This window comes from Spermophilus citellus (genome assembly GCF_964194105.1).
Source record: "Spermophilus citellus genome assembly, chromosome: 4".
In the NCBI taxonomy this organism is placed as follows: Eukaryota; Metazoa; Chordata; class Mammalia; order Rodentia; family Sciuridae; genus Spermophilus; species Spermophilus citellus.
Window position 1 is genome coordinate 112,116,238 of NC_138185.1, and position 14,913 is coordinate 112,131,150.

At 53.2% G+C, this 14,913-nt stretch overlaps 1 protein-coding gene across 1 annotated transcript in view; it reads right to left on the reverse strand.

Moving 5' to 3' along the window:
• PAQR5 (progestin and adipoQ receptor family member 5) overlaps positions 1 to 11,487 on the reverse strand; it is a 79,254-nt gene extending 67,767 nt beyond the window's left edge. Inside the window, exon 1 of the mRNA XM_081292355.1 lies at positions 11,359 to 11,487. The gene's annotated coding sequence lies outside the window, so the exon portion shown is untranslated. The remainder of the gene's footprint in view (positions 1 to 11,358) is intronic.
• Between the last annotated feature and the right edge of the window lie 3,426 nt (positions 11,488 to 14,913).

Sequence of the window (14,913 nt, forward strand, 5' to 3'; positions counted from 1 at the left end):
CAGGCCTCTCCTCCTTTCCATTCTTCAGAGCCCATTCCCCACTGGCACTGACCACCCGCAGCACTGACCCTCACGCTTCCCTGTCCCAGGGTCCTCCAGGGACTCGACTGTCGTACCCCCAGGACTGTGACTTAGGAATTAATCTGAGGTACCACAAAGACAGGCAAGGCCACTGAAAGAAGAACATCTTCCTTGTGTGGGGCCCTGGGTTCGCTCCCCAGCACCACGAGAGCAAGGTCCTCCATGGTCAGAGGTGGAAGCAGGAGCAAGGGGAAGGCCTGGGCCAGCGCCTGATGAGGGCCTCCATGGGAAAGGCCAGGCAGGGCCGGGAAATGGTTCAGGATCGTCTCACTTAAAACTGGTTAGTTAAAGCCAGAGGGCTTTGGGCATAGAGACTGTCCCGGGTGCTTGGTTTGTGGGCCTGGCTGAAGAAGAGCCAGGAAATATTGGATGGCATATGAAGGAAAGATGAGCTGGTTCTGAGCCTGGGCTGGCAATCGCAGGGACAGGAGTGTCTCCCCACTTCTCTTCCACTCCAACTCCAGGGCCTGCCAATCAAGCCCTCTCCTGCTGACATGGTCAAGTCCCCGCCCCTGACATTCCATACCTCATTAACATACCTGGGTTCCCTCAGCTACCTCATTGGATCCCTCAACTCAGCCACCAAATTCCTGGCCAGGGTACCCTCCTTCCTCCTTTCTGCCAAGGTATCCGCCCCCCTGCCCACAGACCACCCCTGCTCCTGTTCTGCGACTTACCCCACTACCTCTCAGGAACCTCCGTGTCAGAGACCCCTCCCCTCCCCTCCCCTCCTCTCCCCTCTGCATTAATAATTCTTAAAAATTAGCAGTAATAGGGCTGGGGATGTGGCTCAAGCGGTAGCGCACTCGCCTGGCATGCGTGCGGCCCGGGTTCGATCCTCAGCACCACATACCAACAAAGATGTTGTGTCTGCCGAAAACTAAAAAATAAATATTAAAAATTCTTTCTTTCTCTCTCTCTCCCTCTCTCTCACTCTCTCTTTAAAAAAAAAATTAGCAGTAATAGCAAAAAGAACTCCTTGATCAAATGGGGCTTGGGAGATGTGCCATTTAGATTCCAGACAAAAGACTAATTTTCCTGATGCCTAAAGATTTCTTTCAATTCAATACGAAAAACATCAAGCTGGGCAGGGGGCATTCACATGGGATCCCAGCAGGAAGATCCTCAGAGAGCTGTGGATGTAGTTTGGTGGTAGAGCACAGGCCTAGCACGTGCAGAAGCCCTGTACTGAGTGTGTGTGTGTGTGTGTGTGTGTGTGTGTGTGTGTGTGTGTGTGGAGAGAGAGAGAGAGAGAGAGAGAGAGAGAGATAGCGCGCGCAAGACAGAGAGAGAGAGGTGTCATCAACAGAAAATGGGTAAAACATGAATAGACTGCTTCACAGAAAAGCAAAGACAAACAGTTCTGTAGCTCTGACACATCTTATTATGGTAAAAAAAAATGCAAGTTAAAATTATATCAAGAAACTCTTTTTTGTCTTCCAGGTTGGTGGATGCCAGTGAGTCTGACACACTCCGTGTTGGAGGGGTGGAGGGTCAGCGGCCTTGTTTTTCTGGTGCCTTCTCGCAAAATCTGTATAATCTGGTGCCTTCTCGCAAAATCTGTATACGTCAAATGGCCGTCAGCCTCCAACACACTCACGCACATCCCCTCTGACCCAGCAGCTCTGCCTCTGGGACTGCATCTCACATAAACCCACCTCCATTTGTAAATGGCTCAGTACAGGGTGATCCTCTGGGACATCCTTTGAGGAGGCAAAGGACTCAAAACCGACTTCATGTCCAAAACCCAGGAGCTGGGTTGAGCACTGTGACCCCTGTGCGGGAAGCTCACAGAGCTAGCAACAAGAAAGAAACGCTCTTTATGTGCAGATGTGGGGGATCTCATAGAGACAGAGAAGTGGGAAGACAGAGCCAGAGCCTGGGGACTGAGGTGCGCCACTGTGCCACCACCTGGGGAAGGAATCAGCACGCGCACTTCACCACCCCAGGCTTGAAACTGGAAGAGTTGTCTAAAGGGAGGGAGGGACCTGCGAGGTCAGAGGGTGTGGGGTTGGACACCCTTCACACAGACCATCTCATAATCTTAGAATTTTGAACGCTGTACTTCTGCTTTCTTAAGAAGGTGTTGGGGGCACAAAACAAGCAAGATTGAAAAACTAAACAAAACAAAACCTCCAGCCCACTGCCCTTTCTGGCTTCTGCATGTTCCCTCCTTGCCTCTAATGACAACATTTGGGGAGCACTGCCTGCAACTGTCCCTGCCCCTGGCAGCCCCCTGGCAGCCCCCTGGCCACTGCTCCCCAGTCCTGGTCTGACTTGCTCCGGCGCCACACACTGCACAGCACTGCCCTCCTCAGCCACTCCTGCAGGGGCATCCACAGCACCCATTCAGGCCTCCCTGCCAGCCCTCTGGGAGGTCCCCACTCTCTCCCACGCCATGGCTTCCCTCTTCATCTGTAGGCAGGCAGTAACCAGTGTGCACCTCCATCCCAAGGAACCTCTTCAGAGCTCAGGATCCACTCCTTGTCCCCAGGTATCTCCAACCAGCACAGAATGGCCAGCTTTCAGCCAGTTTCATTCTCTATACCTGGGAGGCTTCCTTGTCAAGCCCACACCCTTTCAGTCATCAAAACCCAGCTGTGACCCCTCTTGACTATCCCTAGAACCCATCCACTCTCACCCCCTCCACCACGGCCCATCTGGTTGAAGCCTTCATTTGCTACCTCAGCTTCCTCACGCTCTCTATCCTTTCACTCTGCTGTACCTCAGGGCCTTTGCACATACTCTAACCTGTGCCTTGGACACTCTCCTCTACAGCTACAGTTTGGATGAGGTACTTAGTTGAAAGTCATCTGGTCATGTGGGAACACGCCTTTGAAGAGAATATTGGGACCTTGGTCCCTCCCCATTCTCTCTCTCTGCTTCCCTGTCACCATGAGGGGAGCAGCTTGCTCTACCACCTGACGTGCTGCCTCATCTCAGGCCCAAAGGCAACAGTGCTAACCGACCGTGGACTACAGACAACATGGACCCTTCCTCCTTGTACTGTGATTACCTCAGGGGTAAGATATTATTTCTGTCCGTGACAAAATGCTGACCAACACATCCCCTCTCCACCCTGCTTTTCTTTGATTAACCCTTATCTGTCTTCTGGCGCTCAGATTAACATGACTTCCTCAAGGGAGACTGTCCTGGTCCCTTGGACCGATGGACCTCAACTGGGGGCAATTTTGCTCCCTAGGGGACAATGTCTGGAGACACTTTGGGGAGTAGGGAATGTGTGTGTGAATGCTGCCAAACACCCTACAATGCACAGGAACGTCCCCTACAACAAAGAACTATCTCGCCCCAAATGTCACTAGAGCCAAGGTTGGGAAACCTTGCCTCCGACGGTCACACCCTGTGACCCACTCACAGCATACTCCATTTCTCCACACACCACCCATCACAATAGAATCTTTAACTGTGCAAAGAAACTGGAAAAGCTCCATTCTCCGAGGTTTATGTAATGAATACATGAATTAAAGTCACCACCCAGGTTCACCTCGGTACCTGTACCCCTAGTGCCCAACCCAAGCAGACAGCCTCAAGCCTGGCAATGAAACTATGTGGATGGGTGTGACATGCCCTGGGCAGGGACTGAGTCACATCCAGCAGAGGCCACCACATCCTGGCCTCCAACTTAGCTGGGCCCCATGTGCCACCCAATGGCAGTCCTTTCCTGGGCCTCGACCCTGGCTCATTGGACAAACCAGCCCTTGCACATCAGACACATCCTATCTCAGTTCATCTCCACTCAGGCTCCAAGTGCCCCTAAAATTCACCTTGCCCACGCTGATCCCCTCCCCATCTTCTCAAATTGCTGTGCCTCCCATGAAGCTCCACATCTAGCCATTGCCAAACCAGAAGCCAGGGTACCCTCGTGTAGTTCACCAGCCTCTCAGACCTGCTCCCTCCACTGCCCAGTGATGGGCTCCAGAGTTGCCCATTCCCCCACCCCCAGGCCTTCTTGCCTTCAGCGTCCTGCCCTCCCACTCCACGTGGCACATTACTCCTGGCTCAGCCTTCTAAGAAGACAATCAGCCTGTATCAATTCCTGCTCAAAGTCTCTGTCGATGTTTCTTCTTGTCCACAGAGCAGAGCCCAAGTCCCCCAGGCCGAGTAGGTGGGTTCTTCAACCTTGGCACCTGCTGTGGCCTCATCCCCAGCAAGCCTCTGCAGCCCAGGCACAAAACCGCTGCCCCACTCATTTCATGCCATGGTGTAGATCTTCCCTTCCCTCTCTTCTCGTCTTTCCTCTTAGATGCCCGGAGCACATAATTGTCCTTAAAACCAAGGTCAGACACCTCTACCCCAAACTATGAAGTCACTCAAAAAACCAAAGAACCAGTACATGATCCAGGAATCCCACTACCGGGCATATACCCAGTGGACCGAAAGCAGAAACCCAAGTAGATATCCGTACTCCTAAGAGCATCGCGGCATTATTCACAGTAGCCAATGGGTGGAAGTAGGTGTCCCCGGGCAGATGAACAGATTCACAAAATGTGGTCCACACATACCACAGAATGTTATTCTGCCTTAAACAAGGAGGAACTTGTGTTCCATGTATGTATATTTGTTAAAATACATTCTATTGTCATGTATAAAACTAAAAAGAAGAAATAACAATTTTTTTAAAAAAATCAAGGAGGGCTGGGGGTGTAGCTCGGTGGTGGGGTACTTACCTAGCATGCACAAGACCCTGGGTTCAATCCCCAGCACTAGGGGTGGAGGGAGGAAATTCTGTCACTTGCTCTAACATGGGTGAACCTCAAGGACATTATGCTAAGTGACATATGACAGTCACAAAAAAGGCAAATATAGGATCCAATTTAAGGGAGGTCTACTCTGGTTTGGGTGTGGTTGAATATGTCCCCCAAAGCTTCATGTCTTGAAATGGAATCCCCATTGGTAGCTGTTAAGAGGGTGGAAACAACTCAACTAAGGCACATGGAGGTGGAGCCTTTGGAATCAGATCATAGAAGTCATTAGGGAGCAGCCCCCAAGGCTGAATCCTGGTGGCTGTGTAAGGGAAGGGCCGGAGACTGAAAGTGATGTCTGTACGCCCACAGGCTCCCATGTGACGCTCTGTACTGCCTGAGACTCTGCAGCCAGAGGCCATCCCTGGACCATCACCTCCAACTTGGGCCTCCAACACTGGGCCAACTTACCTCTTTTCCTTAAATGTACCCAGCCCCTGGCATTGTGGTGTCAGCAACGGAAAACAGATCACTGCAAAGTACCTCAAGGACTCAAAGTCAGAGAAAGAGAGCAGAATAGCGGCTTCCAAGGACTTGGGCTGGGAGATGGGGACTTAGTGTTTGCTGGGTACAAAGTTTCAAGTGGGAAATGATGAGAAGGTTGGTGTGATACCTGGAGAAGGATTAAGTGAGCTTAATGGCAACAAACTGTACCTGTTACAATGGTGGAAACAACATATTTGTATGTCCCATGTATTTTACTGAGATAACAAAAAGGCAAACAAAACAAAACATGAAACCCCACCCTTCCATCTTGTGAATCTGCCCAGTACCCCTCACCCCTTCTGCTAATCTGTGCGTGCCCCACCCCCACACCCTACAAGCACAAGCACACCACAGGGCTGCCCACCCTCCTCTGAGCACAGACCGACATCCTGGCCTGTGCACAGCCAGGGACATGGTCTCATTCATGGTCTCTTCCCAACATCTAGCCCACAGCCTAGAGCAGAGGTTCTTCCACGAGGGCTGTAAGAATGAACAGCCCAAACCCATCATTTCTGGGCGGATACCATCCCAGACCAGAGCAGTGACTGCTTAGATTCATCAGCACCCCCATCCCCCCAACATCCCCCAAGCCAGATCTGCCCTTCCATTAAGCAACAAGGTCAGAAGGGGAATCTGTGGACCAAGTTAATAAACAGCTAGCTTGGGAGGCATAAACAAAATAAAACCAGGGGTAGCTCAGTGCAGGCCGGGTGCCCTTGTTTCTAACGCCAGGCTCCAACCTCTCCTGCCTTTATCAGCTGGTGGGCTGAGTCACTTCCTGTGTCCCCTTCCAGGGCAAGGAGAGAGGGGCAAGCTGGGGAGCAGCTGAGTCCTGGCTGTGAATACAGGATTGGTCACTACACTGCCCTGACCTCAGTGGGAGGGCCCAGACCACAGGCCTGGCCTCCCACCCCCACCTTCTTATGTAACCCAAAGCCTGGAAGGCAAGGAGAACTTGGCCTTGGCTCCCAGTATGAGGTCCCCCAGGCCCAGCACGTCCCTTCTCTCCACTTATTTCCATCCCTAAGTCCTCAGACCCCCACCCACTGAACAGTCCAACTCCCAAAACTGGAAAGGAAAATTGTCCCCTCTGTCTTGGGGGTGATGTCGGGAGGCTCCTCAGGGATCATCTAATCCAGTGGGTCTCAGCCAGATATGCTGCTGCCCCCAGAGGACATCGGCTGTCAAGGAGGAAAAGGGCAGTGACGCTCTGGCACCGGTGGGTAGAGGCCAAAGACTGCTAAACATCTCTGCTCAACATGCCTTGTCAAAAAGGCACAGGATAGTCCCCACTTCCCCCTGCTCTCCTTAAGACTTATCTGTCCACCATGACAATAATGCTGAGGTGGAGGACTCCGACTGAACCAGAGCTGGCTTTGTTGGGGGGCAGTACCAGGGACTGAACCCAAGGGTGCTTTACCACTGAGCTACACAGCAGCTCTTTTTATTTTTCTCTTTTGAAATAAGGTCTCACGAAGCTGCCCAGGCTGGCCTTGAATTTGCAATGCTCCTGCCTCAGCCTCCTGAGACACTAGATTACAGATGTGTGCCACCATACCTGGCTAAGCTCTCTCTTACAGATGAGGAAACTGAGGCTCAGGAAGTGACAGCACCAAAGTCTCACTGTGAGTTGAATAGTGTCGGAGTTAGGATCCAGACCTGCTGGCAGCCACACCAACCTCAGCTCCCAGGAATACACCGACCAACTCCAAGCCTAGGGCCAGCTGGGGGTGTGGCTGAATTGGGGATCCTGGGATCTAGAAGCCATAGAGACCTTGTGCCTCTGACAGGCTCTAAAAGAGTCCCATCAAGGTCACTTTGGCCAGGAGGTTCCCAATTAATCAAAGGGGAGGGGTGTTTTAAGGAGCCATGGTATGTCCATGCAAAGTGCCCCTGACAGAGATAGGCAAAACTCACCTGGGGTGGAGGGGACCTCACAGGATGGTCCTGTGGCTCAAGGTCAGAAGAGAGGGAAACTCTCTAAGGTAAAACCCAGGCTGGAGAACAGGGAATGGTGAGAATTAAGACTTGGATCATTGCTTTAGGGGGCCACTATCTTTTCTCCCAGATGTCAAAGGTGATATTTTTTGGCCAGGCACAGTGGCACATGCCTGTAATCCCAGCAGCTTGGGAGGCTGTGGCAGGAGGATGTCGAGTTCAAAGCCAGCCTCAGCAACTTAGTGAGGCCCAAAGGAACTCAGTGAGACCCTGTCTCTAAATAAAATACGAAAGGGCTGGGTGTGGCTCTGTGGTTAAATGTCCCTGAGTTTGATCCCTGGTACCAAAACAAAACAGATGGTATTTATCTTGCATCTGATGGCTCCTCACTGCCATCCTGCATGATTTCCTAATAATTTCTAGAGTTCGCCGTGTCTTTTCCGCAGGGAGCCAACACTGTGACTCCTACTATGGGCCAGACCTCAGGCATCAGGCCTGGCTGTGCAGCCCCATTATTTATGAATGACTGACTCACATCATGTCGCAACAGGCGTACTTTTCCATTTACTGAGGCTGAAAGCCATCCAACGGGTAGTGACGATGGTGATAAGGAGAAGGCAGGGTGCAGGAATGCATGAAGCTATGCTCTCAGGTCTAGCCTCACTTCCTCCAGGAGAAGGGACTCCACGGAAGGTGGCTGGGGGCAAGGATGGTGGAGGGGTGTGGTCCAGAGAAGAAGGCACCCCTACAGAGCCATTTCTTCTTAATCTTATCACTGCTTCCTTGCCTGCCCCAAGCTCCTCCTCCCCAATTTTCCCTACAAATTAGAAAGCTCCTATACATCCTTCAAGGTCCAACTCTGGAGTCCCTCTCCCAACTCCAAGACTCCGCAAGAACATTCTAACTATTATTTTGGCAAAGCATGAAGGGCAATGGGAAGAGATATTTGGGTCAATGGCAGGACTAGGCCAAAAAGCCCACACTGGCCAAGTTCTAACATAAGGGACTGCATGACAGCTGCTTGTGTGTCTCCCTGGCATCCAGGTTCTCTTACCCCTTTCCTAGGTGAGGCCTCTGCACTTCTCATACTGGTGTCATCCCTAGCCCAGCCCATCTGAACCGCCACCCTCCCTAGGGCACCAGAGTCTGGCTTTGGTCCCTCTGGTTCTCAGCACCCTGGGGAATCTGAACAAGCTTCCTGGTTGGGACACTCTTTTCCCCCAAGGGCTGGCTCACTCATAGAGGGATGGGCTCCCTTTGGAGAGTAGAATTCTTGTGAGGACGGAAGCCTTTTGGGGACCACTTCTCCCTGGAACTCCAAGGACCCTCTGCGGTGGCCATCTGCTCAGTCTAGAGGTTCCCTTCCAGGTAACTCTAGAGGCAACTGCCCAGGAGACTCTTATAACCCTAACAACCTGGAGCAGGGGACAGGGACCCAGCTCTGAATTAACTCAAGTCCAGTTAGGAACAACTCCAGCCCTGCCTCCATCAGGCACCCTCAGCCCTGGGCCTCCCTCTCCCTGTGTGGACTCTGAGGAAGGAGAAGGGGAAGTACCCATTTATTCAACATGTAATAAATGAACACCTACCACACACCAGGCGCTGCCCCGACCCCAGGGACAGAGCAGGGAACAAAACAGACAAGAAGCCATGCCCGCATGAGCTGGTGCTCTAACAGGTAGGGCAGATGAAACCCAAGATAAAAGTGAAATACACAGAATGTGAGATATGCTGTGGAAAATAAAGCAGAGGGGCATGAAGGGACGTGACCACGGGGCCTGGACACTATGGGTCTAAAGCTCTCATTCTGCTGAGATCCGAGAGCCAGCAGTAGGAAGCTGGGCAGGGCCCATCAACTGCAGGAACATCTCTCAGGTAGTCGGGGGAGGCCCAAGCAGGGGCTTCAGCCCAGACCCTTTCTCCACAGCCTCCTCCAGGGAACAAAACTGACCAGCACTGGGTGTTCTGGCCTTTCCTTATGCCACAGGCAGACAACAGGCCTGCTCAGCAGTGTAGATCTCCCAAGGTCCCAATCCAAGGGCCCAGAGTCCCAGGTAGGGACTCAAAGGTCCTGTGTGACTGGAGGATTTCTTCTAGAGCAGGGTGGCAACTTCCGAGGACTGCCATCGAGGGTCTTCTACAACCTTCCCTCTGCCTTCCTTCCCCACTGTCCTTGGTTGAAGAAGACATGGACCCCTTCCACCCACAGGGTTCTTCAACCCCTCCCTTCTGTCCCTTGGACCATGCCCTGTATGGAAGAGAGTCTCTCTCTCACATTGGGAAGGAGGGAGGAAGAAGCCAAACCACCCTTTTCTCTGGATTTTTAGCAATTTCTTTCTCATAGAGATTTTGACCAATAAATACTTCTTACAAATCTAGTGTGCACTCAGAGTAAGGCCTGCTCTCTGAGGGACGGCTAGATGCATGGCTACTGCTTACAGGAAATATACAGGCCAACTTGGAGCCAGGCTAATACATACACACACACACACACACACACACACACACAGAGAGAGAGAGAGAGAGAGAGAGAGAGAGAGAGAGAAAAGAAGAGTCATCTCAGAGGTGTGCTTTGCAATACACAGAGCCTTTTGGACCACTCACTCTTTTATAAAACCATGCAGATTCTATTATCCCCATTTTGTCCAAGAGGAAATTGAGGCAAGAAAAACGAATTCTTCTCTAAACCATGGCTGCCCCATGGGGGAGTCAAGAGAAAAAGGAGACAATAAAGATTAATGTTTCCAAATTGAATATCCAGAAAGGATGGATAAGAATTCCACTAGACAGGACAGAGTGCCTCTGCCTCCAACCCAGCGCACTGTGGTGCTGGGCATTTAACCCTGCACACTGCCCCCCACTCTTCTTGGCCTGACAAGAAGTGGACCAAGAGGAAAGGAAAAGCCCATTTTCTATCTGGAAAAGCACAAGGTGTTATGGATGTGTTTACTAGTTTAAAAAAAAGATGTCAAGGGACCTCAGGGTGCTGGTGAGCACCTTCCTGGTTTAACTCTGCAGTGTCCTTTCTGCTTACCAAGGGCAGAGAGGTATGTCAGCTTGAAAAGAATTCACTTTCAGGTTAACTCAAGCCATTCTAGTAGAGCACCTTCAGCTGTGCGGTGCTATGGCTACCCACGGGAACAAAGTGGGTCTCCCACCTCCTGCAGTTCCCAGAACTTAACAAGGAGCAGGCTTGCTCTTGGAGTTTCTGTTTGGAGGTGCCCTCTGTTTGTCCACAGGAAGAACCTTAAGGGAGTGAGGGAGAAACAAACCGCAAAAATGCAGAAGCGACCATCTGGCTCTAGAAGGCTGTGGTCCACCTCTTTTCCTGAGCAAATAACTTGGCCTCTTTGAGTCTCCTTTTCCCCTCATCTGCCAATGGGCCAACACCTACCACCTCACTAGTTTGCTGTGGGGGTAAACAGAAATAAGGACGGTCTCGCATCCGTCTCTGGTGGAAGTGGCATCCTTCTTCCCCCTTCCCAAGCAGAGCCGCTCGCTCATACCCACGGGAGTCAGGGGCTCACACACTGCGTCAGCCCGGCTGCGGCCCATCCCCTCTCCTGGCCTCACCTTACAGGGGCTTGGGAAGCGCTGCGGGGGGGTCAATGATGCCCAGTCCTGACTGCAGCCAGGGGAAGGCAGAGGACCAAAGGCAGGATTTCCCGGTGATGGGCGTCCACTTGAATAGGGCGCACAGGGCCGCCCCTTCCTCGCACCCCATCTCACTCAGCCCCGTCTCACCTCTGGTGGAGCTGGGAAGCACCAAAACAAACATCCCTTAAAGGAATCGCCCACCGTGCAGGCTCCAAGAGAGCAAAAGGGAGAAGACCAAAACCAACCGATGTCCGCGGCGAGCCTTCCGCAGGGGCAGCGGCCGCCGCCTTCACACGCGCTTGGGGTGAGCGGGTGGAAGTGGCTGCGCGGCTGCGCCACCCTCGCACGACCAAACTTTCCAAGACGACCTCACGGTTGCCGCCCCACTCCGGGGCGCTCCCGGAGCGGGGAGAGAGAGTGCAATTGAACTCGGAGGCCGCGCGCGACGGGGGACCCGGGGGCGGCACTGGTCGGGCATCCAGCCCTGGGTTACCTGGGTCCTGAGGGTCACGGACGTCCAGTAGACAGGGTGCAGGGACGCGGCTCAGGCAAGAGGTAGGTGGGGCAGTCCTCCCGGGCCGCCGCGGCCCGGGACTAGTGGGAAGTGCACCTGGCGGGCGCCTCCCAGCGCGGTCCCCGCCCCAGCTCCTCGGGCGCGGGCAGGGCGGCCCCTGGGGAGGAGCCGAGGGCGGCGCGGGGCACCCTCCGGACGCCTGGTCTGCGCCTAACTGCGTGCCACCGACCCCTGGCTTCGGTCACCTTCTAAAGTTCTCCTTGCCCGAGTTTCAAGTGCTACCAAAACTGCTGCAGAGGCACGCGGGGGTCGCAAAGGCCCTCCGGCACCCTGGAACCCTGTGGGCCATACTCCACGCCCACTCCCGTCCCAGTGGCTGAGGGCTGGGAATCCAGAGGAAGAGCAGGGCCTAGGAACCTGCCCCTCAGAAAAATGCACGGGGTGGATGAAGCACAGGGAAGGTCAGAAAGCAACCGCAGCCCCACCCCACAAAGTCCTCTCCCCTGGTGGGAGAGGCTCCTGGGTGCTCCAGACTAGACACCTGCCGTCAGTTCTTCCCTGCTCTCTCTGGAGTGCCCAGGGCGGGTGGTCCTTGCCAGTCCTCAGCCTTTCTCCCTCAGGCTCTGTGTCCCAGGTCACAAGCTCCCAAACTGGAAGGTGCTGGGGCTGGCCCTCTGCCAGCCAGTGGTCACAGCGATAAGAAATGAAGGGACGCAGAGGACAAAGAAGAAACATTAGGCCCGGGGCTCAGACTCTGATTGTGTGCAGGTGCTGAAGGAACAGGTTGCAGCTGCTTTCTGCCTGCCCACCCTGCCCAAAGAACTCAGAAAACCCACCCTATGACAAAATTTCCAGACTCCAGGTGAGGGATAAGTCACTTGGTCCTGCCCATTTTGGAAGGGAATCCCTTCGGCACTCTGCCTTGCACTCTTTGCAGAGTGTGCAGCCAGAGGAAAGAGCACAGGACTGGGAGTCCAGATATCTGGTCTCTGGCCTCCATTCAACTCTGTGACCTTGGGCAAGACTCTGGCTCTGTTTCCTCATTCACAGTGAGTGGGCTGCAGTGTATTATCTCTGAGGCCCTGTTAATGGATCCTGAATCATGGCATTGGGCAACTTGCTTTACTAGGTTTGCTGTGGCTGTACAAAGCGTGTGTGCTAGGCGGCATGTTGGTCCTCTCGGTTCTTAAAGGAAGAGTGACTGAGGCCATAGGGACCAGCTGCTCCACGTGGATGAGTGGGCCCAGGGAGAGTGGAATTCAGCTCTATGCTGAATTAGGTGTGGCCGTCCACAAAATGGAGATGCATAATCCCTGACTTGTCTTCCCAAGGCTGTTGGGAAACTCAGTGAGACATGATATCGGAAGCCCTTTGAAGGGAGAAAGCAAGGGGGTGTATGCTTTTTGACACCATCTTTGATGCCCTGGACAAAGGCATGAGGTGTCTTCTGGGAGGCAAAGCCTTTCCCTGACCTCATCGCCCTTCCTGCAGAAGATGTGAGGTGAACAGGTGCAGGCATGCATCCCACCGGTAGCCACGGTAAGTGATGCCCAGTGCCTCACCTGGAGATCTTCCACTGCTGGTGCACCTTTGTGTGCACCTTGGGGAAACTCAAGAGGGGAGACAAAGAGACTCCCAACTCCAGTGGAGGTGGCCAGTGGCTGACTGACCATTCATCAGCATGTGCTGGCTGAGCACTCCATGGGTGGGTACCACAGATGCCATCTCTGCTCTTAGCTTAGAGTCTAGCTGAATGATTAAACGTGACTTGGAGCTGGGAGAGGGTGCTGCGGATGGCTCAGGAAGTTCAGAGAGGAGCAGGGGAAGTGAGAGACCAAGGAAAGGGACTGAGACCACTTGGAGAGGAATTTGGAGAGTGCTGGGCTTAATTTACCCCATGTCATAGTGAGGAAGCAGAGGCCCAGAGTGGACATGTGACCTGCCCATTTGTGGCAGAGTTGGAACTTGATTTGAGGACCTCAGAACTGTGCTGGCTTTGAGGCTCCTGTGCTGTCCAAGGAGGTCTGAGCCCTAAGAAGTAGGGGGACAAGGATGAGTGGGTAGGGAAGCTTCTAGCAGGAAGCTTCTAGCAGGAAGAAGAGACTGAACTGAGGTGCAGCATTGGGAACCTTGTACAGCAGAGGAAGTTGCTGCAGTGACGTGACGTGCAGGATCTGGAAGGAGGGAGCCACACAGACCTGGAAGCCAGGCCAGAGCTGTATTCCTAGGAGTGTATGGAGCCCACCAGTTAGGGAGATTCCAGCACAAGACATCCCTGGAGAGATACACAGGACCCTAAACACCTAATGAGACAGCAGGTGACCTGTCAGGAAGGCAGTTAGGTGACAGCGGAAGAGCACCAGGAGTCAGACAACCTGTATGTAGATGGCCTTGGCCAAGTTATTTCTCTTCTCTGACCCTCAGTTTCTTTCTCTATGGCCTGGGGGGTCATAACCTCTTCCCTTTTAGGGTCACCGCGATGACCACAGAACACATTTGGAAGTGCTACGTCAATGGCAGTGGGCAGAGCAAATGTAACATGTGGAATTGTGCTGTTCTCCAGTGGCCTCAGGGGATGCTTGTGGAACTGACCAAGGCTGGACTGGGCACCTGTGTCTCACTGTGGCAAAGGCCCTCACATGGGGCTGGAGGAGGGGTGGATCTGCAATGGTCAGAGAGGCCCAGGGAGGGTGGGAAGGAAGGAGAGCGCCAGTCATGCATGTCAGTCTCCCTGACATCTTTACAACAGAACTCAGAAAAACCATTTTGGAGGAGCATACCCCCTCCCATCCAAGTGGCTAGGTGTCTCCCATCCCCTCTTTGTGCGTTCAGGAGGCACCACCTCAGAAGTTCTTTGTACATGTTCTTCAACGCCCCCAACATGCACCTAGTCTTTGGTGGGTTGAGCAGCTCCTCGGGTGGGGCCCAGATGGCCTGTCCTCCTCTGCTTGTTCCAAAGGCCTCATCTGACAGCAGGGGCAGTGCAGAAGAGACCACCGTCCTGGCTTCATGCCAACACCCGGGTTCCTCAGTGTTCTCAGCCTCTTGCACCCAACCCCAAGTCTACTTCCTCCTCTCTCCTCCTCCGCAATGAGGCCATCAGAGCAGGGTCCTGCTTTCCAGGTAAGAACACTGAGGCCAGGAGAGGTGCCGGGACTCGCTGGGTTCTTGCCCCACAACATCAGACCTACAACAACCAGGCGACTGGACTCACAGGCTGCCCGCTGACAGTGCTGTTGCCCCATTACCTCACTGGGCTGCAGATGTCAGCCTGCCTCCTCCTCCTCCTCCTCCTCTTCTTCTTCTCCTTCTTCTTATTCTTCTTCTTTTTAGTTATACACGACAGTAGAATGTATTTTGGCAGAATAGACATACATAGAGTACAACAGATTCTATTTCAGTTCCCACCCTATCTATGGTCACTCATGCCGGGGAGTTACCCTGGTGGTGTATATAAATACAAGGGTAGAAAGTTATGGCCAGTTAATTCTACTGTCTTTCCTGTTCCCCTCTCCATTCCCTTCCCTTTATTTC